The following is a 27,803-nucleotide window of genomic DNA, read 5'->3' as shown; positions in this document are numbered from 1 at the left end:
GGGAATGGGTGATGGGCTGATGGGTGTGGAAAACCTGTTGACGACTGTTAACTGCAATTAGTCTAAAATGAAAAAGCAAGGGGTGAGATGGCTAAAGATAGCTTTGTCATGTATAATGAGAAGAATCCAATGGCTTTGTTCAGACCAGGTCTCTCCATGGTTTTAAGTTTGGTAATGTGTTGCAATTCAGCAACTTCTCTTTCCAGTCTATTTCTGAAATTCCTTTGTATTAAGACAGCTACTTTGAGATCTTGTATAGAATTTCCTGGGAGACTGAAGTGTTCTCTTACTGTTTTCTCTGTCTTGTGATTCCTGATATCAGATTTATGTCCATTTATCCTTTGGTGTAGGGTTTGTTATTCACATAGTAAACAAAACACTTGTAGTTAACATAAGAACATCATGTTTCAGATATCTCTATCTGATTTTATTAGTTCAAATGCTGAAATAAAAAAGTAAGAGCAAAAGTTTGAAAGTAGCAAATCTGTGATATGCTGAGTAATACGCTTTTTTTTAACTGGCCATTTTTAGTAGGAGTTGGGAAAGTCTTCAAAGCAACAAATGACAAACTAGTGATATTCTTACATTTTGTGATAAATGCTAACTCTACAGATTCACAGTATTTTGAATTTATCACAAAGTAGCAATAATTTATTAATTCATTCATTTATTTATAAACTTCTACATCATAACAATAAATATATCAATAACAGGAAACCTCTTCTTGTGATCAAACAGTGTGTGCCCTATATAAATATCTCTCTGGGAAATGTTGGTGTCATCAATCATGTTTATATTTAAAATAAAATAAAATAAAAAATTCCTTCCAGTAGCACCTTAGAGACCAACTAAGTTTGTTCTTGGTATGAGCTTTCGTGTGCATGCACACTTCTTCAGATACACAAAATAATTTAATAAATTAAAAAAAATAATTTAAAAGAATTATTTGTTTATTTAGCATTTCTATCCTGCCTATCATAACTATAAAATTCATCAAATATAAGATTATGAAGCAAATAATTCATTATAATTTATTAGGTGGCAATGTCCTAAGCTGTTTAGGGCTTTACACATCAAAGGCAGCACCTTGAATTGAGCTCTGTGATGAAAAGTCAGCCAGTGCAAGTATATGGCTGTATGACATCATATAACACCTTTGCAGCTGCATTTTGTACTTGTTCCACTCTATGAACCATCTTCAAGGACAACCCCTCATAAAATTAATTACAATAGTCTAGCTGGGAAATTACAAGGATATGGATTTCTGTGGCCAGGCTATACCTGTCCAGGAGTGACTGCCTTTGATCTGCAGCTGAAATAGGCATTCCATGCCACTGTAGTCACCTGGGCATTCACTGAAAAGTTAGAATGAAGAAATACCCTCAGTCTACACATCTACTCCTTTGTGGGGAATGCATCCAGAATAGCCTGCTCCCAAGAACTGCAAATCTACAACACTTTTTGTGTTGGAATTCAGTGTCAGTTTATATGCTCTCATTCAGTCCAGTGCTTCTAGATATCAATTAAGCACCTGTAGAGCTTCACCTGATTTCAATAGAAAGGGAAGAGAGCGCTGGGGGTGACCAACATACTGGGGAAGCCTCACCCCAAACCCCCTTATAACCTCCCTGAAAGGTTTCATATAGAGGTTAAATATCATAGGGAACAAAATGGATCCCTGCAGGGCGCCATGGCACAACTTCCAAGGAACTTCCACTGCTATTTTCTGGAACTAGTCTAATGGGTAGGAACTGTAGGGTGCTGCAGGAACGCTGTAGTGTCATGCCTTTAACTCCCAATCCACAAAGTTATTCTAGAAAGATACTATAGGTTATGTTATCTAAAGCTGCTGAGAGAGCAAGAAAAATTAGCATAGTCTTAGTCCCCATGTCCTTCTCCTAATACAAGTCATCAATCAGGGTGACAAAAGCTATTTCAGTATCTGAATCAGGAAGCTGGGTAGAAATGGTTCAAGATATAATCTTCCAAGGCTAAGCATTCTTAGTGGATGTATGATGGTAACATCTGCCTTCATGCTCATCAATACATGGAGATTGACCTTTTTATGAAACATACATGGCTCCTGAATAGAATCAGTGGCTGTCATCTTGACTGTACTTCTCAGAGGCACAGACAGCATGTCACTTGGACAATGATGGTATAGAAGGAATTTGATGAAAGCATGTATGAACCAGGATGCTATACCTCTTATTGTATATATAATTTTTTTAAAAAAAAGATTTTAAGGGTACTCTGTTGGAGTGTGATGGTTATTGAACACAATTAGCAGCAAGAGTAAACAGTTGTGAACAAGACCTGTGTTTTGCTGGTATGCACACATTTAAATGAGAAAAAGTTAATCTTTTTAGTTAACAAGGATTTAGTGGGTGGGGAGATAATTGCTTGAAACAGGTATTACTATTGGAAATGTGTGTCCATCACACTAAATGTTAAAAACTAGAAATAATGCAGTTCGACAGAATTAAACTGAGAAGCTATGCTTTATGGGTGTATACATTTTCCTTAGTTAGCTGGAGTTTTGGAAGAGACTTTTCCCACACTCACTTGATATGCTCAGTTACAGAAACTACAAAAGAAGGATACATCTAGAAAGGAACACAATTGAAAATATCTGCACCACAGCATACCCACTCCTCCCAAACAAACTAAGAAAAATCCCCACAACACTTAACAGGTACACACAAACCATGTTCAAAGCATGGAAAACAGAAATAGGCAAGTTACAGGTGGGTAGCCGTGTTGGTCTGCCATAGTCAAAACAAAATCGAAAATTCTTTCTAGTAGCACCTTAGAGACCAACTGACTCAGTTGGTCTCTAAGGTGCTACTAGAAAGAAATAGGCAAATTATCCCCAACCCCATCCCCACTAATTCCCCTGGCATACCACCCACTATTCCACCATGCAGCACAAAACCTCCAAACAAAAACCTGCCAATCCAAAGGCCTGCATTGCCTAATAGATTTTTACAAAAATAACACACCCTTATCAACACAAGAAATACAGGACAAATTAGAAGACACCCAAATGCCCTGGTTAGCACAACACCAATTACATGCCTTCTTAAACAACCCAACAGTAAAATCAACAGCAACTAGACCCCTGACAACCTCTGAAAACCTCATCCTAATGACAAGGGACACGGCAAAGGAATAGTATCCGCAATATACAAAATACTACTAAAGAATCCCACAAACCCCCTAGACACAATCAAAAGACAATGGGAGGACGACATAAGATACGAAATCAACCCCACCCAATGGACTAGAATGTGGTCTAAACCCCCCTTTAAATCCATTTCAACAAAAAGAAGGGAACTCACCCTAAAACTAACCTACAGGTGGTATCTAACACCAAGAAAATTAGCACAAATACACCCAGGAACCTCACCAAAATGCTGGAGAGTATGCACCTCCATGGGCACATACTTCCATATGTGGTGGGAGTGCCCCAAAATCCAAACATTCTGGACAACAACCATACGAGAAATAAGCAAAATAACCAAACAAGTGCTAGAAACCACCCCAGAACTGGCTTTACTAAACATCTTCCAAGACAATAATGCCCACTTACAACACAAGGAACTCATAATCCATCTGCTCTCAGCAGCCAGAAACATCATAACCAGACACTGGAAAGACCTGTCAGGAGTAAGCATGGACCAATGGTACCAAGTAGTACGGGAAACAGCCCTACTAGAAAAATTAACCAGCAACCTAAAACTAGCATGGGGACAAACAGAAGAAGACACCTTCACCCCCGTATGGTCCCCCTTCATCACACACACAGCCCAACAAGATAATGACAAAATCTACCGACAGCATACAAATCAATATGGCTAACCTGATCCAAAACACCCACCCACCCACCCCACTCACACAGGAAACCAAAGATCACCACAGCCAACCGCAAATGAACAATCACACCCTACGCCAATCCCGACCTCTCACAGCCATAGAAACACAAGCAAACAACAGAGAACCAACACAAACGACGCTGACACCAAATCCTACATATATTATGGAAAATAGAAACATCACCTCCCCAGCCCACCCTCCCCCCATCCCACCCACCTCTTTCCCCCTTCTCTCCCTAATGTCTCAACAACCAAAATTGATCTGTAAAAATGTTACATGGAAAAATATTAAGAGACATTGCACACACTTCTGTAAACCAAGAAAATCTTTAATAAAAAAAGAAGAAGAAGGTATTATCATGTTTAATTGGAGCCTGATTGTGAGCTAAAATAAGAACATTTTCCCTAGAATGCTTCTTAAGAATATTCTGTATTAACTTGGTGTCAAGTAAAAAGCAGGGAATGATAGCCTATCCTTATTTCCCAGAAACTATATAGTTAAAAACTCTTAAGTCACATTTGTACTGATACATTCATATTTTGTAAACAAACTGCAGCAAGTCTGGCTCCTGGCAGCTCATGTAGCTGAGCTATTTTTTATTGAATATTTTTGAAGATTTATGTTGGCCAGCTAGTTACTTCAAATTGAATATCTGAGTAGTATTTCCAGCTTTGTCAGTTTAGAAGTTTGTTAATTTTTTAGTGGTTCTGCATAATAATCTTTTTTAAAAATTGACATGGTATGTGCACTGTTGTGTGATTGAACAAGTAAGGTAAATGTTACAAGCTTCTTCCCAGATTGTCTGAGACACTGGAATGTGATACGTGGCATTTGGAGCTGAAGCCAGTTGTTCACTGCAAAACTTTCCCATATGTTTCTTGTTAGCAGCTTTGTTCTGAAACCTAGAGTCTTCCCAGAAACAAATAGAAAGCATATTCTTAAGTTTTACTAAACACAAAAAGTCTTCTCAGTCTCTTTCCACTGAGTAACCATATTTCTTAAGAGTATGTACAATAATAGTTTTAAAAGAGAAGAGATTAAAAACACTTATTGAATTATCTGCTTCTTTTGCACTTGCATTTTTCTGGTGACTTTTATTAGCTAGGAAAATAATACTCAACAATTTGTTTAAAAACTGAACAGCAGCTATCAATGTTTGCATTAATTAGAAAAGCAGGAGGAAATCAAAGAACAATTTCTCATATTTATTACATTTATTACAGATTTACCATGCAATCTTATAAATTTCTACTCAAAAGTAAATCCCATTGTGTTCAATAGGACACTGCATTGTATTGTATTCTTTATTGCTTTTTTATCTACTGCCCAATTAAACATGTTCTCTGGACAATTCACAAATTTATAATGATACCAATACAATCACAACTAAAAACAATACAGAAAAACTATAGAAGCACAAAAGTCAGTATGAAACCATCATAAGCAACATGAGAGCAATAAAACAATGAAAACCAGCAGTAAAATTAACATTTGAAATGAGAGCAACTACTGAAAATGTCCTTTCCTAACTGCCTCAACTCATTAGGAAGAGGAACTATGAGAATGGCTTGTGGTGAAGATTTTTAAGGTCTGGGGAGGTATATATGGAAGGAGCCAATTCTTCTGGTATTCTGTCTCCAAGCCATTTAGGGTTTTAATGGTTAATAACAGCATTTGAATTGGGCCTAGAAATAGATTGGAAACCAGTGCATATAACCAAGCACTGACATCATGTGCTGATATATACCAGTTCCTATTAATAATCTTGTCATTTGGGAGCGGGGCTGTAACTGAAATTTCTTTTCCAGAGCATTTTCAAAGGCAGCCCACAGATTACTCATTGTAGTAATCCACCTGGGAGGTTACTAGAGCACTGATAACTTTGCAACACTAGTTTATTTATCCACCAAACCTGATAAAAGGCACTCTCTGTCACCATGGCTACCTGTGCTGCAAGTGAAAAAGCTAAAAGCTAAGAGAACCACCAAACTACAAACCTGCTCTTTTAGGGGAGTGTAAGCCCATTCAAAACTATTTAATTTGAGAACCATTTAATGAGCAGTTGAATTACTCATGAACAGTACCTTCGTCTTCTCTAGATTTACCGGTAAATTTGACGCATCTCAGCCACACCCCAGATTAATTTTCTCTGCTTTTGTGTAGACATTGAATAGTGAGGGGAAAGCTGTAATAGTCCAGCACCACCTTCATGAAATGTAGTAGAAGTGGAACCACTGCAATGAAATACAGTACCATCCAATCCTCTGTTCCAGATTGCATGTCTAGAAGAATACCATAGCTGGTGGTACTAAAAGCCTCTGGGGAATCATCAGGGTTGCACTACTTCTGTCATCCCACAGGGTGACCAAGACAGCTTCTGTTTCAAAACCAGACCTAATGCCCAAATGAAATAGCTCTAGAACATCAATTTCAAACAAGAGAGCATATAATAGGTGAAACTATTAGGGTGCAGATCTCTTCCTGCTGAACAGTAGTTCACTGTTTGCATCACTTGTAACTTTTGCAACCTCACCTCATTTAGTTAGATCAGCCAATGGTAGCAGCAGTTTTTTTAATAGCTTTTATCTCTTGTTGGATAGAGTTGCAAAGGAACTTATTCAAGTGGCGTTAGGGAGCATTTATAGCTTAAATTTAAACATTCTGTGTCATAATGAGATATTGTGATATAAACGTAAGTCATTGCCATCAATTTTAGTATTACAACAAATGTTTCTGGCTGCATATTTTCCAGCAGTAGCATGATAAGGCCCCTAAAAATCTGGCATGCTATATACTGTGCTACTGCTGATCTTCTCCAATAAATAGCTAATTTACTTGTGAAAAAATATAAACCAGCAAACGATTTTGTTGTTCAAGTTAGGCTTGTTCTAAGTACATTTCAGCAGTATCCTTTGGCAGTATGCAGCAGCATCCTTTGTGTACTAGCATGGGATTTTTTGATGTACGATGGCAAAAATGTAAGATGTGCATCTTTTTCTTTTTTTTTTTTTTTATAAGAATTTATTGGCATTTTTCTGTAACAAACATATACCCACACCCACACCTACAATTAAACAAATGCAAAACAGATAAAACAAATACATACAATGTCAAGCTTTCTTATTGCATCTTTCTAGAAAAAATTTTTTTTCTAATTCCATATCTTGACTTTTGACTTCCCCTGCCTTTTCACCTTCGAGTTTGTATCCTTGATCTATTTTATAACCATTTCTCCTACAAAAAAAAAAAACATTAACTTCAATTGTATAATTACATTCAATTATATCTTCAACATTTACTAAAAATGCATCATCAAAATAATACCTCACCATTTAATCTTCTAAATCCATAAACTTAATCCACTTAAATTCACTTTGCTTATACTCCACCTCATAGATCTTCGCAAATCATTCGCATCTAATCTATCTCTTCTATCCTTAAGGTTGCTGCTAGTAACGTAAAAACTTGAAATATCTCCTTTCATGTTCAAATAAAGAATATAACAAAGTGTTGTTGACAGTATTCACCCTCCGATTTCAATTTACCATATCAGGCTGCTTACAGTTTTACTTAATACTTCACCCCACACCCCCTCTGTCCATTATTCTTCTCCTGATGGCATCGGCACTGAACTTCCATATCTCTTCCCTCTCCAAGCGTCCACAGATCCAGGCACAGTCCAAACCTCTCCTTGCCGCGAGTTCAGAGGTGTCCCTCTCATCATCTCTCAGCTTCTTCGGTTCTTTGTAACATTCCTTTTCTTCTTGTAAATACCTTAATTCTATGTCCCTGGCCCCCGAGCTCACACCTCGGGGACTGGATATACGAAATCTTAACGTCGCCTTGGGGCTGCCACCCCCAAAAGGCGAATTTCTTCTCCGAAGTAGCTCATTCATTTCACTCCATCTTTGCATCCATCCTCTCAGCTCTTTGGCAAGGCTTTCTTCTAAAGTATCAAAAGTTTTATAAGCCTCCTCTGTGGGCAATTGGTTCCATTTCAGACCCCCACACAAGACTTTGACTTTTCTATAAAGCAGTTCCACCTTCAAGGCAGTGAGTCTCTGTTCGTCCGTTAGTCCAGAGTTCAGTGCCAGTTCAAGGACGAAACCCAGCATACTGGCAGAGGAGGAGGAAGCGGGTGTCATATTTCTACTCCCCTCTTTGTTCATCGCCATTTTCTTGAGCTGGAGCGCAAATACCGCAACTTTAAAAAGAGATATTTTCCTCTAGTTAACTTCCCAAAAGAAAAGTTTGCCAGTCTCCTGTGTCAATTTTAAATACATTATAACCAGTTCTGTAGCAGCAATCACTCAAATTGGTTAGATTCTTGAGCTCGAAGGGAGGGAGGGCAGGCTGCCATTCTCCTTCCCCCCGGATCGTTCCAAAAGCACGATTTCTAATCAAATTCTTTACTCACGACCACCGGGTTCTTTTAGCTCCGTTCTTCACAGGTAGAACTTGGACGCTCACCGCGGGCTCTGTCGCCGCATTTGCATCCCGGTTGGGGCATGTCCCCGAAGCCCGGCTCCGTTTGCCCTTCACCCCCACTCCCCCTTTACAGGGGGGGCAAGGGAAGGGTTCAGAGCCTCCGCGGGCGCAGCCGGGGAGCCCAGGGTGCGGGACGCTCTTCCCGCACCCCAACCGGAGCCGCGCGCTGCGGTAGCGCGGCTCCTAACCCCCGGGATGGACAAGGCGCTTCGGACCCGAAGCAGCCTTCGACCACCCGGCGATGGCGTCGCCGCCGGAAGTTGATGTGCATCTTTTTCATACTTCTCATATTGGCCAGATCCTTCCTGATCTCTACCCATACTTTGAAAACCTCAAAGAAATTGCTGGTTCTGGGTATGGTTTGTTTTACTCCTCTTCGAAGAATAAGAAGGTCCTTGACTCATTTTCTCCATTCTTATTGTGGGAGGATGAGCTGTGCTTTTCATTTTGACCTATAGAAGTTTTATCATTTTGTATCCAGTTTACAGTGCATTCATAAGTTCTCAATAAAAATTACTTGCAGAATTTCTCTTGGCATAATAAGTAATCGTTCCATAGGTTGATTCTTTGTGGGTGGTAGGAATCCTGCCAATAACCCTACTATTGCAATAAACAAAATATGACATTTCACTATAAAATTATTTTACATTAGTCAGGAATAGGTAGATTTATCACTAAACCAAGAGAAAATAGCCAAAAAGAAAAACATAAGTCCTTGATGGTGCTGGAAATAACTGCAACAGACTGTTGGAGATATTCCTTGGCCTTCTTTACGTTGAAGAAATAATGTTGGCATTTTTTTATTTCATCTTACAACAAATAAGTTGTGATTCAGAGAAGGACAGCTTTTCTTGTTGTATCTTCATTTGGGTTTTCTTTTGTGGGGAAGAGCACAAACCCAGATATACATTGTCTTCCCTAATCATCTAATCTAAAGCAGCTCCATATACCTTCAATTTCTTCTTTGCATGAACTGCAAGGTCTTTGATCCTTTTTAAAAGGTAGGAAATCACGAAGAGTACTAAACTATACCCTTAACAGGAACCACCAGAAAGCTGCCTAGCCTTTTCCTGAAAGATTGGAATTGCACTTTCAGTACCCCTAAGCCCTGATTTCTATAACTGGCTTTATTATCACATTATATGTTTAGATTGTTTTTAAAGAAAAAAGTGGTATTCTGACAATGTCGTTATTTGACCAACCAACCTATCACAAAATAATGTGTAAGCCTCCAAAATTCTTCAGGAGGGTAGATGGTAGATGGTTTTGTTTAACTGGAGGAGGGGGGCATTTTAGCTGATGGAATGCTATGAGCCAGTGTTCTGGTGAGTGTTGAAATGTTTCTGGAGATAGGGAGTCAGCTGTTCTTATGTGATTTGTTGCTTTCAGTCCTTGTTGCAATCTAATATTGTGCCTATATAGCACATAAAGGGTCCCAATTTGAATGTCGGCCACCTCACCAGATGCAGATTTTTTAGCATTATGATCAGCCACTATTTTCTCCCATGCCATCACCTTGTGTACCATCTAGCTTAGTCTTTCCCAACCTGTTGCCCTCTAGATGTTTTTAATCACAACTCACATTAGCACTAACCAGCATGGCCTGGAGGTGTTGCTGCCAAACTGAAAACCACACCTCACACATAGGAATATCCCAGCACTTATGATAATTACCAGCATATAGTACAAACAATAACCCTTTGCATTTGAGACCACTGTTTTCAAAGGCCTATAAAAACTAAAATATAATCAATGTTATGGGTAAGGGAGACTAGGAATATAAATAAAGAAAATATTCCCCAGCCATCCTGAACGGTATGGCAGGTGCATTCAATGCCATTGCTTTATAGACATGTACAGCAGGGATGTCCCAGAGAAGTATATACACAAGATGAATATAATGAATATTCACTCCTATACCACATAGTCAGCAAACCCCCTTGTTGGAGTGTGTGCAAATTGCTTCTTGCCTGATCATCAGCTAAATGATTTGATCATTGAGAGGGTGATAACCCCTATCTTCAGATGATATGCATGGATCAGCTAAGGAGGAAGGATGTGTACGAGAGAACAACAATATGGGTTGCCTGTGGCCCTCAGAGGGTTGGCTAAGGATGAAGCTGCCCCCCAAATGCTCACTGCTATAGTAGAATAATCAAGAAGTTATGTGAGCAGTCTATTTGGAAGTTCAGTAGGTATCATGAGCCTCATGTTCAGTAGGTATCATGAGCCTCATGGAGACTCCTTGGCAGGAATAGGAAGAGAGAGGGGAGGAATGGGATGAAAATGCACAGCCAGATGCTGGCGTGACACTGCTGTGGGACCCGGAGTGACCACTTGCTTGCCTAATTCTGTTGCTTTGGACCCAAAATTTGCAAATGACTGCGCCCCCTCTGCTCTTCAAAAGGAAGGCAAAGGGTATGTGTCATGTGTTGAGACAATGTCTTAGCTTTTGCCTAGCTATGTTTCTTAGAGCTCTGCTTTGAACTCCTGAACTGTGTCATGTGTAACCTGATGTACGTTTAAGCCACTTAGTGATTTTTGGAATAAAGTTATCAGGAATAATTGAGCCAGGGTCGTCACACTGTGCCCATGAATGGGAGCCAGGTCAGTTGGTTCAGGATGAGCTTGCTTGTTTATTGGCAGATATGAGCTGATAGGAGTGTGTTACATGAGTCCTTCTAGAACTGCACTGTCTTCCAGTTATTTCTGAGGCTCATTCGAAGCAAGCCCCGCTGTCTCCAGTGGGTTTACTCCCTAGTAAATGTGTTTAGGTACTGGATTAACTGGATAAAGCACATTTCTGTAGAAATTACTTCATCATCAATCTTTAGCTAATGCTATATGGAATAATATAATTTAAAATGAAGCTGTAGGATACACAGAAGGAGAGCTACTTCATGTGGACCAGGATCCTCTGTAGTGTGGAAGTTTATTCTAATATATCAAACTGCTTTGTAAAAGAATGTGATATTTGCACCTAAACAGTATCCTTCATTTTTCAGAAACTTGTTTATTTGCATTCCATTCTTTTTTTCTTTTCTTTTTTTAAGAAGTCCTTGATATAGTGGGATTAGACTGCCATCCTATGGTGTGACTGAGTTTTTTATTTTTGCAGTAAGCAGAAGAGCAAAAGAAGATAAAAATACATCATAATTCAGACCTGAGGGACTAGTTAAATTGTATTTTAAATTATGTTTATTAAATGTGAAAAAGTTATAAAATACATTAAAATAATTCGCAGATAAAAGCATATTAATTAAACATTTATACAGGTTAGTGCATAAGTATTAAGGATCAGTTTTTGACTTAAACAATTTCTGAATGCATTTTATATGACAATACAAACATCTCAAGACAATACAAACAGATCCTGAAGCTGAGGCTCCAATACTTTGGCCACCTCATGAGAAGACCCCCTGGAAAAGACCCTGATGTTGGGAAAGATGGAGGGCACAAGGAGAAGGGGACGACAGAGGACGAGATGGTTGGACAGTGTTAACATAGCACCGCCATAGTGCTATAGGGATAGGGCCAAACTTAGTGATAAACTCCATGCTTTATATGGAGAACTGCCCAAATTTAATCTCTGGGCTTGAAAAAAATTGTCTGAAACACCAGAGAGCTGCTGTTGGTCAATGTAGACTAAGATTGCAAAGCTTTATGGCCCAGCAGGCCAGATCTTTATCCCTTTGCTTGCCCCTCCCCCTTTGTGGGCCTACTTTGATAGGTGGTATTATCAATGATACCAGGTGACTGACACTTGTCAGAGTTGACCTGCAAAGTTGGAAAGAGATAATTTAAAGGGCTTGCTCAACCCTGTGTGCAGCGCTTCACAAACACCCAACAGTCAGTTGGTTGTTGAGTTTTTGGAAAGTAGTGTTCAAAGTGTTGCAAGTTCTGTGCTCAACACTTCTAAGCACCTGACAATCAGCTGGTTGTTGGGTGCTTGGGAAGTGTTGCACAAGGGGCTTTGTAGGCACTGCCAATTGGCAGTCCTTGCAAATCCTCTTTCTGCCAAACCCAACCTGACGTGTGGCATAGGTGTGGGAGAGGTGGGCATGGATTGCCTGAAACAGCCTTATGGGTTCACCTCCTGGATCCAAGTGGGATTGGACTGACTTTTTGCCACAGTTTTTGGGGGGAAGGTTGAAGAGGATACAGGGGAAAGTCCTAGTGGGGGAATTCCTCTCCGTCCTATCTCGTTGCCTGTTTCCCTGCCCATTTCTCAGATGTGTGGTCTCTGTTCTGTCTCTGGAGTCAACAGGGTCTGACTTGGACACTCTGCTTATGAGATCAACTTGCCTCCAGAGCTACCCGAGTCCACCTTTGGTTCAATCCCTAAAGAGGAATCACCCATCTCATCTGATCTGGAGAAATTGCTGATGCCTCCTCCATCACCTAGGTCATGGGGACGCCAGCTCAGACATAAGTAGATTGGTCAGGCCCAACCTTCCTGAAGGAGTGTCCATTTGCTTGCCTAGTCTAAGAAACAGGCCCACTTGCTCCCTAAGTTGTGCCCACCCCATTCCCATATAATGGGATATCAGGGGGCATGTTGCTTGCTGGATCTGCATCTTAGCTTGCCTAGCCAAGTGTTGTACATTTGAACTTTGCTTTGCTTATGTACTGTACCAATTTAAGTATTAAAGGTTCTGGTAGAAATCATAATCTCTGTTCATGTTCTTCATCCAGTGGGAGCAAGATAAGTCTACCACAGTATCAGAAGTTATTGCTAAGCCAATGAGATATTATATATGAACCCCAGGGGGACATCAGTCTATTGCAAGTGCAAGAGGCTTGTGGACAAGGGACAAAAGTACCAGGTTCTCTCCAGGGAGGGATGGGAAAGACTCTGAAACCTTGGATAACTGCTGCAAGTCAGCGTAGACAATGATGAGGTAGACGGAGCATTTCTGTGCACTCTGGTTTCCATCATGGTGTTCTGTTGCGCCAGAAGCGATTTGGTCATGCTGGCTACATGACCCGGAAAGCTTCTGTGGACAAACGCTGACTCCCTCAGCCTGAAAGTGAGATGAGTGCTGCAACCCCATAGTCACCTTTGGACTTAACCGTCCAGGGGTCCTTTACTTTTACCTTTTTTACCTAGGTGGAACAATGATCTGATTGGGTATAAGACAGCTTGCTGTGCCTCTGTAGGTTACATCTGTAGTTGTCAGATTGATATGATGAACATTTTTCTCATGTTCAGAATGTTGTGAATGTAATTAAAGAAGCAAATGAGTCTATGAAATATTTGCAAAGTTCTTTAAAATAAGAGATACAGAGCCACTGTTTGATTAGTTGCATTACTACATTTGTGAAGAAAAGCCTTGTACCCAACTGTCATTGTCAGACCCCACTCCCTATGTTCTACTATACTATTGGAGGACCCTTGCAGAAACTAATGGTGTACAGAAAAACCAAGCACCTTCACCATTTGCTTTTTGGAATTTAGAAATAGCCCCTTTAAGGTTGCATACAAAAAAAAAAAAAAAGGTTGCACATTGAGCCTACTGTTTTGTATTTCTGCCTCTGCCAATCTGAGGCACCAGGTCACAAAGTACTATTTGTGCAAATGGATGTGCCAGTAACTACCAGTAGGTGAATGGCAGACTGGAAGGCTGCTTTGAGGCAGTACATGGCACTGCTTCTAGTTTTGAGTGCACTGCAGTTATTTACTTAACAGGAACAATCAGTTCTCCATTATTCTGAAAACTGACAGCAGGAATAGATTCAGAAAAATGAACCAAACAGTTGGTTGACATTCTGTTAACTGAGTCACAGCAATGTTAGGAAGTTGCCATTAAGATCCATATACATATACTGTAGATGTTTGGTTTATTTCTGCTTTTATTTACTGTAAGTCCATAATTAGGTCTAAAAGTGCAGGAATTGTGACTTTGCTTATTATTCTACAGTTAGGTGGTGCTGTTACACTAAAGAACTAGAACTAGAAAAGAGTAGCCTTTATTTTTGTGGTGGTTTTTTACAACATTTGTGGATCAAATAAGTGCACCTCACATCTCAGAAGGATGTCTTCCTATCCTGTGTTCACCAAAATTAGAAACAAACAACAACAAAAATTGAACATAAAAGCCTTTGTCTTGAATATATTACTAGATTATGGGGGGAAATAACATGTATGATGTGACGTGTAAGTGGTTGCCCCACATGCAGACATTCTGGGACACCAAAACAGAGAAAAAGACAGGTTGGGGATTCCACAGTAAAGGTACACTCTGGCTATTAGGTTGACAGAATAGAGAAGCAGGCAAGTGTAAGCCTGCACTTGCTGCATCAAGGCAGAAGAGCAATAGCACTTGGTTACTGGTTTCTTTTGAATCAGTGGTCCTTAGGTGCATATTCTCAATTTCTTCACTGCAAAGGATCCCTTAAATTAGGGATGGAGAATATTTTTAAACTTGAGAACTGCACATGCTCATGGACAACCTTCCTGCATGCTATAAAGGCTATTTCTGGGCAGGGTCAGAGACAAAAAAGGGGGGTAGTGTCAGAGCAAGAAGTGAGTAGAGCAATTAATGTGGACTGTCAGGTTTTCTGGGCATCTTAGAGTTAATGATGCAAGAGGCGTTCTGATCCTGGGAGTTTAGCCTTGCCCACTGTAATACGGGCACTTTTCCTTTGTCTAGAAAAGGGGAGGTTTGGTTTCACTTTCCCCTTCTCTGCATTCATTCTGCCTTATTGCTTTGTGTTACTGCTGAATGTGAGCTTGCTGCAAGCATGCAGCTCAAGTCTGTAGGACTTGTGTGTGTGTGCTACTAAATAAAGCCTAGTTTAGTTTAGTAGCACTGGCGTCTGTCAAGTTATTTCACGACGCCACGGAGAAGCAGACCTAAAAAGCCATCGCGACGCTGTGCTTAACTCTGCAATTGGAGAACGCTCGGGACGCAGCAGAAGTGTGCCTGGGCGCCATTGATGTCGGAGACGATCGTAAAGGTGATTGATTGCAGTGCCGGCCAGCAGCACTACTTGGGTCAAAGTTTTTATGACCCAATATCAACACTATTCAAAACAGGTTATGGCTTAATGGCTTAATTGCTTTATTGCCAAGGAGCTACGCTTTGATGGCGAGGCGTCCTGAGGAGATTGATTGCCAGGACGGGAGGTCTGCATGTCTGCGGGGCCGGCAGCCGATAGCCCAGCTGGAGGACTGTTTTGGGCCATGCTTTTGAGGCACAAAGCAGGGAAACCTCGCTGGTGAAGAGAAGCCGTTTTCCGGAGCTGGGAGCTGAGAGGCGAGTGCTGAGTTTGCAGCCACGTGAGTTACCTCAAGCCCCAGGGGGGAGATGGCGCAGTCCCATGAGAGTTTCGTGCCACCTTTTCCAAGGTTGGATGGGAGGAATTGGCAAGATTGGGCCAAGAAAATGGAGATATTTCTGATTGCTAAAGATCTTTGGACTTGTACTCAGAGCCCACCAGTTCAAGCCCCTGCTGCTGAAGCTGCTGCAGCACTTAAGAAAGACCAGAGGGCTACTGCTCACATAGTCATGGGCATAGAGGAAGAGCTGATGGTGCACATAGACGCTGCCACTAATGCCCACCAAATTTGGGAGTGTCTTAAGCGTGTATTTCAAAGAACGTCAGCTGGTGCCAAACTTCATACAACTAGACAGCTGTTTGAGTTACGTTTGCAAGAAGGAGGCTGTGTGCGTCAACATGTGGCCAAAATGCTGGCACTCTTCAACAAGTTGAGACAGCTGAATGTTCCTTTTTCAGAGGAACAAAAGGTCTATATCCTTTTGAGCTCACTAGATCCCAGTTATGAGACTCTTTCCCTAACGCTGGAGTCCATGCCTGCAAGCCAGTTGAATCTGGACTATGTTACTGGGAGGCTGCAGGACGAACAGGACCGGAGGCAGAGAGAGAAAGGGAAAGCTGTTAAGGGGGGTTGCTTTTTGCCTAAGCCCAGGAGTGGAGAAAACGCTGAGAGCTCTGTTAAAGCTTTTGCAGCTAAGCGTTGTTATCTGTGCAATTCTGATAAACATCTTCAGGCAGACTGCGATCAGGCTGACTTCAAATATGGTTTCCATGGCAACCGGGAGATGAAAGGAAGACCACGTCGTGGGAGAAGAGGACCTTCCAGAGCAAGCAGAGGAGGGGCTGGAGCCCACTGCAAAGCAGCTGCATATGCTTTGGTTGGAAAGACAGTTGCTACCCCCAAGCTGCGTTGGTTTATCGACAGTGGTGCGGGGAGACATCTAGCGCCACCTAGCAGCCAGTTGCGGAACTGCAGGCCGATCCAAGATGCAACTGCAGTCACTCTGGCTGATTCAACCACAAGACCTGTTACCAAAACTGGTGTTATGTTCATGCCTTGTCTTAATGGTGATATTGATGTGTATGTTTTAGATGGTATGAAATTTGGTTTACTTTCTGTTTCAGCTTTAGACAATGCAGGTTATCTGGTCAGTTTTGGGAACCAGGTATGCACCATCTCCAAAGATGGGAAACAATTGGTCCAGGTGAAAGGCCATGATGGGGTGTATATGCTGGAAACTGACAACAGCGCCACAGAGAGGGCGCAGGGTGCTGAAACAAGTAATGGCATCTCTGAGGAGACTCAAGCTCAGTATGCCAACTTACCCACGCATGATCAGTGTTTGCATTTATGGCATCGCAGATTCTCGCACGTGAATTGGAAATACGTGCGCAAGCAGGTAGAGTGCACTGATGGTTGTAAAATGAAGGAGTGCTCCAAGTTTCTAGACTGTAGAGCTTGTAAAAGAGCCAAAGTGCATTCTTGCAGCTACCCATCGTCTGATAGGGTGACCAAGCAAGCTTTCGAGCTTGTGCATGCGGATCTCTGTGGTCCAATGGGGGTGCCAAGCATGGGTAATTCTCGTTATGTTCTTTGTCTCACTGATGATTTTAGTCGAGCAGGTTGGATTTTCACGCTCAAAGACAAGGGGCAAACAGCGAAGGAGATTATAGAATGGGTGAAAGCAGTAGAGGTGGAATTTGGAACCCGCGTGAAAGCGTTTCAGACAGACCGAGGCACAGAATTTACTGCATCTAAGCTGCAGGATTTCTTTCGTGCCAAAGGTATCAAGCATAGAAAAACTGCTCCTTATTCTCCTCAAGAGAATGGTGTTTCTGAGAGGAGGAATAGAACAATGCAGGAGGCAGTAGATGCTCTCTTGTTTGACTCAGGCTTGCCAAGATGCTATTGGGCTGAAGCCTGGAGAACTGTCTGCCACACTCTTAACAGGACATACAGTTCCGTGATAGGGACCACGCCCTACTTTCTACTTTATGGAAAGAAGCCCAAGGTCCACTATTTTCGGACTTTCGGGGCAGAAGCTTGGGTTCTTATCCCCAAACATTTACGTAGAAAGGGCAGTCCAAGATCACAAAAGTTGATTTTCTGTGGCTACGAGACAGGTTCGAAAGCATGGAGATTTGCTTTCCCAGATGGCGATCGTTCACGAGTCATAATCAGTAGGAGCGCTGAGTTTTGTGAGCAGCAAGGCTGGAAAAGGATTCATGGAAATCCTGAGGTGCTCACAGATCCGTTCAGCGATCTTGACTATGAAGATCAGCCAGTTACACCTGCCAGTGGTGCAGAAGGTGGTCAACCTGCTGGTGTTTCGGGCCGCATTCCCGAACACGACCAGGGTGCAGTGTCAGAGGGGGCAATCCCAAAGAGACAGGTGAAGACAGAACCAAGGAGTGCACCCACATCTCCAGAAGCAGCTAGGAGAGGCAAGCGAGGTAGGTCTCCTAGGTCCCCAACTGGGAAGCCCAGTCCAGGGGGACATAGCAAGCGCAGTAGGTCGCTTGGTGGTTCACCAGATGCCAGGGACTTCCAGGCTGAGTCCAGCACGTCTGGGTCAGGTGGCGAGTCACCGGTGGTGCCACGGCGTTCCAAGCGCACTACCAAGGGGAAACCTCCTGACAAGTTCCAAGCCACTAATGTTTGGGCTGGTTTTGCTCACTGCGAACCGGAAAGCTTCGCTGAGCTGCAGAGATTACCTCAGGCAGAATCCCGCAAGTGGCAACAAGCAATGGAGAAAGAACTTAGTGCCATGAAATCTCTTGGAGTTTTCACGCTGACAACTCTGCCAGCTGGACAGCAAGCTGTGAGCTGTCGCTGGGTCTATAGATTGAAACCCACTGCAAGTGGAGAGCCACAATATAAGGCTAGATTGGTGGCAAGAGGTTTCAGCCAGAGGCCAGGAGTGCATTACTCACAAGTCTATGCACCCACGTCCCGTAGTGAAACAATGAGATTGCTTCTTGCTGTAGCAGCGCAGAGAGGCGCAGAAGCTGCTCATTTTGATATTGATGTCGCCTACTTAAATGCACCGCTGCAGGAGGAAATTTATATGCTACCTCCTCCGGGTTTTGAGGGCGACAGGCCAGGTCTGGTATGGAGGCTACACCGCTCCATTTATGGTCTCAAACAGTCCGCGAGAAACTGGAATCAGTGTCTCGACCAAGCGCTGGAGAAGCTAGGCTTTAGGAAAAACCATGCGGACAACTGTTTGTACATAAAAGGGAAAGGTCAGCAACAAGAATTGGCCCTGATCTTTGTCGACGACATTGTTCTAGTGGCCAACACAAACAAACAGGTGCAGGAGTTTGCAAGTAAGCTGAGGCAGCACTTCAAACTCAAGGAGTTGGGTCCTGTGAACATGTATCTAGGGGTTCAGATTCACAGAGACCAAAATGGCAGTTTTGTGTTGAACCAGAGCGCAAAGATTGATCAGTTGCTCAGGAAATTCAATATGGCAGACTGCAAAGGTGCAAGGACACCAATGGAAACGAGTTTTGTAACTGATAACCAGTCTGTTGAAAAAAGAGAGTTTGAGAACCAAGAGGTATATCAATCTGCTCTGGGAAGCCTGCTCTATCTCTCGCAGTGGAGCAGGCCCGATATTGCATTTGCAGTTAATCTGCTGAGCCAAGAGGCAGCAAAGCCCAGTGTGATGGCATGGAATGGGGTCAAAAGAGTCCTTAGATATTTGCAAGAGACCAAAGAGTTTAGCCTCACACTGACAGCCCAAGGTGATGAACAGCTTCAATGTTGGGTAGATGCTGATTGGGCTTGCGGCTCAGACAGAAAGTCAATTTCTGGAATAGTGGTAAAATTTGGAGGTTCTGTAATTGGCTGGAGGTCAAAAAAGCAGAGTTTAATTGCTCTATCGTCAACTGAGGCAGAGTTCAGTGCTCTTTCAGAAATGTGTCGAGAGCTTGAATTCTACAAGTGCCTAGTGCAGGAAGTGTGTGAGAAGTGTTACCTACCCATCACCATATGGGAGGATAACCAGCCATGCCTGAAGTTGGCGGAATCTGGTCAATTCAACGCACGAACCAAACACCTGGATATTCGGTTCAAAAATGTGCATGAGAGCGTTAGGACAAATGTGGTCAAGCTGAAATATTGTCCTAGCGAAATGAATCTTGCCGATGGATTCACAAAGCCCTTGAGTTTCCAGAAACACGAAGTTTTCTGTGATGGGTTAAATGTTGAATGAAATGTATATATGTCTACCCAGGATTGCGAACGAGAGGGGGTGTCAGGTTTTCTGGGCATCTTAGAGTTAATGATGCAAGAGGCGTTCTGATCCTGGGAGTTTAGCCTTGCCCACTGTAATACGGGCACTTTTCCTTTGTCTAGAAAAGGGGAGGTTTGGTTTCACTTTCCCCTTCTCTGCATTCATTCTGCCTTATTGCTTTGTGTTACTGCTGAATGTGAGCTTGCTGCAAGCATGCAGCTCAAGTCTGTAGGACTTGTGTGTGTGTGCTACTAAATAAAGCCTAGTTTAGTTTAGTAGCACTGGCGTCTGTCAAGTTATTTCACGACGCCACGGAGAAGCAGACCTAAAAAGCCATCGCGACGCTGTGCTTAACTCTGCAATTGGAGAACGCTCGGGACGCAGCAGAAGTGTGCCTGGGCGCCATTGATGTCGGAGACGATCGTAAAGGTGATTGATTGCAGTGCCGGCCAGCAGCACTACTTGGGTCAAAGTTTTTATGACCCAATATCAACACTATTCAAAACATGGACTCTTACCTTTGTGCAGCAGGCTACATTGCAGCCATGCAAAAACTAGAGTCTTCCACCCACCCACCTACACCTCTATCCTCCATCCACAAAAGCAAGAGGCATTATCACACAGTTCAAGGACCCATTCCAGCCAGCCAAAAGCACTTGAGTAGGGCTCAGAGCAGGGCCTGGAAGGGAGAGTCCTGAGGGGTTATGTTTAGGCCCCAGGCCTAAGGTTTCCCATCCTTGAGGTGGATGATCCTGAAGTTCAAACAGTTGTGGAGGAAGCTCCCCTGACATGCCTCTTCTGAGACTAGTTCCCCACCCCACACTAAAAGATCCTTACAAACTGTAAGGAGGAAAACTGCCCCATTCCAGTTTAAGGAATTGTGGGACATGGAGTTATTGGCCTTGGAAAACCTGTACCCTAAGGTATTCTCTGAGCACAATTCTTCTCCCCCCCCCGCCTCCCCAGTTCTTTTAAAGTATATTAGAAAATGTGTTTCCATGTGTATATCTCCTTAGTTGGATCAGATGACAGAGTACCACTGGAAGTGAAGAGGGAGGGGCAAAAATCATTGTCCCTCTTCTTTGGTGATGAGATACCACAAAAATTAGTTTTGTTTTCCGGGTCCACCTTGTATACAATCACATTGATATATTCCTCTTATACCTTCTGTGCTGATGTGAAATTGTTTTGTCTAGAATAAGTAGCAGAGTCATTAATGATACAAAATTCTGTCCTGATTTGTTTATAATAAGTATGGGTGATATTAAGTAGAAGTCATAGTTTCCCAAGTTTAGTGCAGACATAATACTTACCAACATGACCATAGTTAGGAGATAGGTACCCCACCCGTGCGCACATGGCTTTTCTTGTGCAGGCACACTCCCTCCATTACAGTTTTGGAGATAAGTATGGTTGTCATCCCCTTCATGGATCACTGCCTTGTCGTGGCGAAGGGGCTTGAATTGCTCAGGGAAGCTATGGACAGGTCAAGATGGACAAGTCATAGTGGAGAGTTTGGACCAAACGTGATCCACCTGGAGAAGGAACTGGCAAGCCACTCCAGTATCCCTGCCAAGAAAACTCCATGGACAAAGACAACAGGCATATAAAAGATATGACGCTGGAAGATGAGCCCCTCAGGTCGGAAGGCGTCCAACATGCTACTGGGGAAGAGCGGAGGACAAGTACAAGTAGATCCAGAGCTGATGAAGCGGCTGGGCCAAAGCCGAAAGGACGCTCAGTTGCGGATATGCCTGGAAGCGAAAGGAAAGTCCAATGCTGTAAAGAAAAGTATTGCATAGGAACCTGGAATGTAAGAACCATGAACCTTGGTAAGCTGGATGTGGTAAAAAATGAGATGGCAAGAATAAACATTGACATCCTAGGCATCAGTGAACTAAAATGGACAGGAATGGGCGAATTCAGTTCGGATGACTATCATATCTACTACTGTGGGCAGGAATCCCGTAAAAGAAATGGAGTGGCCCTCATAGTCAACAAAAGAGTGGCGAAAGCTGTACTGGGATGCAATTTCAAAAATGATAGAATGATCTCGATACGAATCCAAGGCAGACCTTTTAACATCACAGTAATCCAAGTTTATGCACCAACTTCCAGTGCTGAAGAAACTGAAATTGACCAATTCTATGAAGACTTACAACACCTTATAGAAATGACACCAAAGAAGGATGTTCTTCTCATTATAGGGGATTGGAATGCTAAAGTAGGGAGTCAAGAGATAAAAGGAACAACTGGCAAGTTTGGCCTTGGAGATCAAAATGAAGCAGGGCAAAGGCTAATAGAGTTCTGTCAAGAGAACAAGCTGGTCATCACAAACACTCTTTTCCAACAACACAAGAGACGACTCTACACATGGACATCACCAGATGGGCAACACCGAAATCAGATTGATTATATTCTCTGCAGCCAAAGATGGAGAAGCTCTATACACTCAGCAAAAACAAGACCTGGAGCTGACTGTGGCTCAGATCATCAGCTTCTTATAGCAAAATTCCAGCTTAAACTGAAAAAGTAGGAAAAACCACTGGGCCAGTAAGATACAATCTAAATCAAATTCCTTATGAATACACAGTTGAAGTGAAGAACAGGTTCAAGGATTTAGATTTGGTGGATAGAGTACCTGAAGAACTGTGGATGGAGGCTCGTAACATTATACAGGAGACAGCAACGAAAACCATCCCAATGAAAAAGAAATGCAAGAAAGCAAAGTGGCTGTCCAATGAGGCCTTACAAATAGCGGGGGAGAGAAGACAAGCAAAATGCGAGGGAGATCGTGAAAGATACAGGAAATTGAATGCAGATTTCCAAAGAATAGCAAGGAGAGACAAGAGGGCCTTTCTAAACGAGCAATGCAAAGAAATAGAGGAAAATAACAGAATGGGGAAAACCAGAGATTTGTTCAAGAAAATTGGAGATATGAAAGGAACATTTCGTACAAAGATTACCACAATTAAGGACAAAAGTGGAAAGGACCTAACAGAAGCAGAAGACATCAAGAAGAGGTGGCAAGAATACACAGAGGAATTATACCAGAAATATATGGAGGTCTCATACACCCCAGGTAATGTGGTTGCTGACCTTGAGCCAGACATCCTGGAGAGTGAAGTCAAATGGGCCTTAGAAAGCCTTGCTAACAACAAGGCCAGTGGAAGTCATGATATTCCAGCTGAACTATTTAAAATTTTAAAAGAGGATGCTGTTAAGGTGCTACACTCAATATGCCAGCAAGTTTGGAAAACTCAGCAGTGGCCAGAGGATTGGAGAAGATCAGTCTACATCCCAATCCCAAAGAAGGGCAGTGCCAAAGAATGCTCCAACTACCGCACAATTGCACTCATTTCACACGCTAGCAAGGTTATGCTTAAAATTCTACAAGGCAGGCTTAAGCAGTATGTGGACCGAGAACTCCCAGAAGTGCAAGCTGGATTTCGAAGGGGCAGAGGAACCAGAGACCAAATTGCAAACATGTGCTGGATTATGGAGAAAGCTAGAGAGTTCCAGAAAAACATCTACTTCTGCTTCATTGACTATGCAAAAGCATTTGACTGTGTCGACCACAGCAAACTATGGCAAGTTCTTAAAGAAATGGGAGTGCCGGATCACCTCATTTGTCTCCTGAGAAATCTCTATGTGGGACAAGAAGCTACAGTTAGAACTGGATATGGAACAACTGATTGGTTCAAAATTGGGAAAGGAGTACGACAAGGCTGTATATTGTCTCCCTGCTTATTTAACTTATATGCAGAATTCATCATGCGAAAGGCTGAACTGGATGACTCCCGAGCCGGAATTAAGATTGCCGGAAAAAATATCAACAACCTCAGATATGCTGATGATACTACCTTGATGGCAGAAAGTGAGGAGGAATTAAAGAACCTTTTAATGAGGGTGAAAGAAGAGAGCGCAAAATATGGTCTGAAGCTCAACATCAAAAAAACTAAGATCATGGCCACTGGTCCCATCACCTCCTGGCAAATAGAAGGGGAAGAAATGGAGGCAGTGAGAGATTTCACTTTCTTGGGTTCCATGATCACTGCAGATGGTGACAGCAGTCATGAAATTAGAAGACGCCTGCTTCTTGGGAGAAAAGCAATGACAAACCTAGACAGCATCTTAAAAAGCAAAGACATCACCTTGCCGACAAAGGTCCGTATAGTTAAAGCTATGGTTTTCCCAGTAGTAATGTACGGAAGTGAGAGCTGGACCATAAAGAAGGCTGATCAACGAAGAATTGATGCTTTTGAATTATGGTGCTGGAGGAGACTCTTGAGAGTCCCATGGACTGCAAGAAGATCAAACCTATCCATTCTCAAAGAAATCAGCCCTGAGTGCTCACTAGAAGGACAGATCCTGAAGTTGAGGCTCCAGTACTTTGGCCACCTCATGAGAAGAGAAGACTCCCTAGAAAAGACCCTGATGTTGGGAAAGATGGAGGGCACAAGGAGAAGGGGACGTCAGAGGATGAGATGGTTGGACAGTGTTCTCGAAGCTACTAACATGAGTTTGGCCAAACTGGGAGAGGCAGTGAAGGATAAGCGTGCCTGGCGTGCTCTGGTCCATGGGGTCACGAAGAGTCGGACACGACTGAACGACTGAACAACAACAACATGGTTGTCATTAATTTTGCACAAGCAATTTCAGTAACAGTAGTTACTGAAAACAATGTTCAAACCTACTTGTAGTCATAGTTGCAAACTGTGGTTTGATGCTAATTGTAAAAAACAAACAAACACCAAACCCTGAGCATTCTTTGTTCCTTCTGCATTCCAATAACATTGAGCATGTGCCAACTTAGACCCAGCCGTAAGTTTTTGTCTCATTCTGGTGTACCTGAAAAATCCATTTTAAATTCCCTTCTCTTGCATTCCTGCCTAGAGTTGCCTGTATGGCTTGCCTTCCCTGTCATGGAGCACAGTATAGCTTATTCTTACCTTTACAGCCACCACTTTATTCTCATGTGCAAGTTCTGTCTTGGTGGTTTAGTGTTAAGCCTATATGGCAATCCTGGAAGTACTATGATAACATTTTATTTTCATATATAAATCAGAAGCAGGAAACTAGTCACAAAGCAGTGTGCTCATGGCATTAAGTGTGGGCTGAAGGAATTATTTTAAAAGCTGGATTCTTATCATTCACTTCAGAATATATTGGCATGCTGCAACTACTCTAACTCACTGGTAAGGACACTAGTTCAGCAAAGGACAAGAGCACAGCAACTGAAGGAAGTGTTTGCTGTAACATTACTCAGATGCTTGGTATCAGAAAAATTTATGTACATTGTAATTGTTTGATTAAATTCTTACAACATTCCTGAGTTTCCTGCAAAATAAAAATATGTAGGAATGCTGTGCACGCAGGAATTCAGCTAACTGTAAAACATCTTAAAAGTTACCATATAAAAATAAATGCAGAGAGATATCCGTACCAGCTACTGTTTCATGGAAATTTTTGGTTCTCCAGATTATGTTAGGGTAATTAGAATCCTGCAGTATGTTGTACATAATAATTAAAATTTGGCTTAATCTGTAATCAAACAACAGATGTCTTCAAGACCAACCAGCTATGATGCAAGCTTTTGTGGACTGTAATCCAAATCTTCAGATGCATCAACTGTAGTCTTCAGTTGGCATGCACATAGGGTTTGTCCACACAGGGGTTAAATACATACTTAGAATCATAGAGTTGCAGAGTTAGAAGGGACCCCAAGGGTCATCTAGTCCAATCCCCTCAATGCAGGCATCTCTGCTTTAGCATCCATGACACAGATAGCCATCCAACCTCTGCTTAAAAACCTCCAAGGAAGTAGAGTCCACCACCTCTCATGGGACTCTGTTCCACTGCTAAACAGCTCTTACTGTCAGAAAGTTTTTCCTGATGTTTTGTCAGAATCTCGTTTCTTGTAACTTTAAGCCATTGCCTCGATTCCTACCCTCCAGAACAGGAGAAAACAAGCTTGTTCTCTCTTCCATGTGACAGCCCTTGAGATATTTGACGATGGCTATCATATCACCTCTCAGTCTCCCCTTTTCTAGACTAAACATACCCAGCTCCTTCAACCATTACTCATAAAGCTTGGTTTTTCAGACCCTTGATCATCTTGGTTGTAGCTGTTTTATATCTCTTAAGTTGCATGGTCCATGCAAATGGAGCCCACAGTTTTTGAACAGTAAAAACAAAATGCAAAAAGTAGAAGTAAATCCAGATAAACTTTCATTTATTTGATTGTGTTGCTGCTATTATTTTATGTTGTAAACCTCCCTGTGATCTTTGGATGAAGGATGGATAAATAATAATAATTGGTACCAATCAGAGTAAAATTTGCAATATTTTGAAATACTTTTAGTGTATTGCTAGAACACATTTGGAAATCTAAGAAACTGTCACAGGCACCACTCTATACCTATTTCAAAGAGGGAAAACTCGTGATGCTGAAACTAGCAAAACACATAGCAAAAACAAAGAAAATACAGGCAACACAAACAGACTCACATCTCAAAACAGGCGAAGAATGACTCCTGAAAACAAAGCAGGCAATAACAAAGCAGTCAACATGCACACATACAAAGCAACTAAGCAAAACAAAAGCAGCCAACACTTGCCAAAGAACAGCCAACACACACACAACCCCCCAAAAGCAGGCAAAACAATTCACTCCCAAACAACCAAACAAAAATGTGGGCAAAAAAGTGAATCCAAAGCAACCAAGCAGAACACACATTTATGGCAGATTCCCTTTTCATTTTTTGTTTCTGAAGAGTTTTGGAGACAGGCTATTCCACCCTCATTCTTTCCATTTTTCATTCCCTATGAAGAATTTCCTTGAGCATTGTGGGGCTCAGAGGCATTCCGGGGAATGGAAAGCAAGAAGGTGGGGCAGGTAGCAGCCTACACTACTTCTAGGCTACCCAGCTGTTGCTCAAGGTAAAAAGGAAATAAAACGAAAACAAGGAAAACACACATGAAATCAGGAGTGACAGAAGGTCTGGCAATTGGCAAATCTTTCATGTAACTTGAAGCCATTGCCTCGATTCCTATCCTCAAGAGCAGGAGAAAACAAGCATGCTCCCTCTTCCATGTGACAGCCCTTTAGATATTTGAAGATGGCTACCATATCTCCTCTCAGCTTCCTCTTTTCCAGACCAAACATGCCCAGTTCCTTCAAGTGTTTCTTATAAGGCTTAGTTTCCAGACCAGGCATAGGCAAACTCGGGCCTCCAGATGTTTTGGGACTACAACTCCCACCATCCCTGACCACTGGTCCTGTTAGCTTGGGATGATGGGAGTTGTAATCCCAAAATGTCTGGAGGCCCGAGTTTGCCTATGCCTGTTCCAGACCCTTGATCATCTTGGTTGCCCTCCTGCACACGTTTCATCTTGTCAACATCCTTATTAAATTGTGGTGCCCTAAATTTGACACAGTATTCCAAGTGTGGTCTGACCAAGGCAGAATAGAGTAGTACTATTACTTCCCTTGATTTGGACCTTATACTTCTGTTGATGCAGCCTAGAATAGCATTGTGGTTTTTTTGCTGCTGCATCACACTGTTGACTCATGTTAAGCTTGTGGTCCACCAAGACCCCTAGATTGTTTTCACATGTACTGCTAGTAAGCCAGGTGTCTCCCATCCCATATTTGTGCATCTAGTTCTTCCTACCTAAGTGCAGAACCCTACATTTGTCCCTATTGAAATTCCTTTTTTTTTTTAGCTTGTGACCAGTTCTCCAATCTGTTAATATCATTTTGAATTCTGATTCTGTCTTCTGTGGCATTAGCTACCCTTCCCAGTTTGGTGTCATTGGCAAATTTGATGAGCATCCCCTCAATTCCTTCATCCAAGTCATTTATAAAGACTGAACAACAATAGACCCAGGACAGAACCCTACGGCACCCACTTG

At 42.2% G+C, this 27,803-nt stretch overlaps 1 protein-coding gene across 1 annotated transcript in view; it reads left to right on the top strand.

The window, feature by feature from the left end:
- CENPP (centromere protein P) overlaps positions 1-27,803 on the top strand; it is a 170,473-nt gene that overhangs the window by 50,343 nt on the left and 92,327 nt on the right. The window lies entirely within an intron of this gene.

This window comes from Lacerta agilis, chromosome 2 (assembly GCF_009819535.1).
Source record: "Lacerta agilis isolate rLacAgi1 chromosome 2, rLacAgi1.pri, whole genome shotgun sequence".
Classification (NCBI taxonomy): Eukaryota; Metazoa; Chordata; class Lepidosauria; order Squamata; family Lacertidae; genus Lacerta; species Lacerta agilis.
The sequence above is the reverse complement of the archived record's forward strand: the minus strand, read 5'-3'. Positions and strand labels throughout refer to the sequence as shown.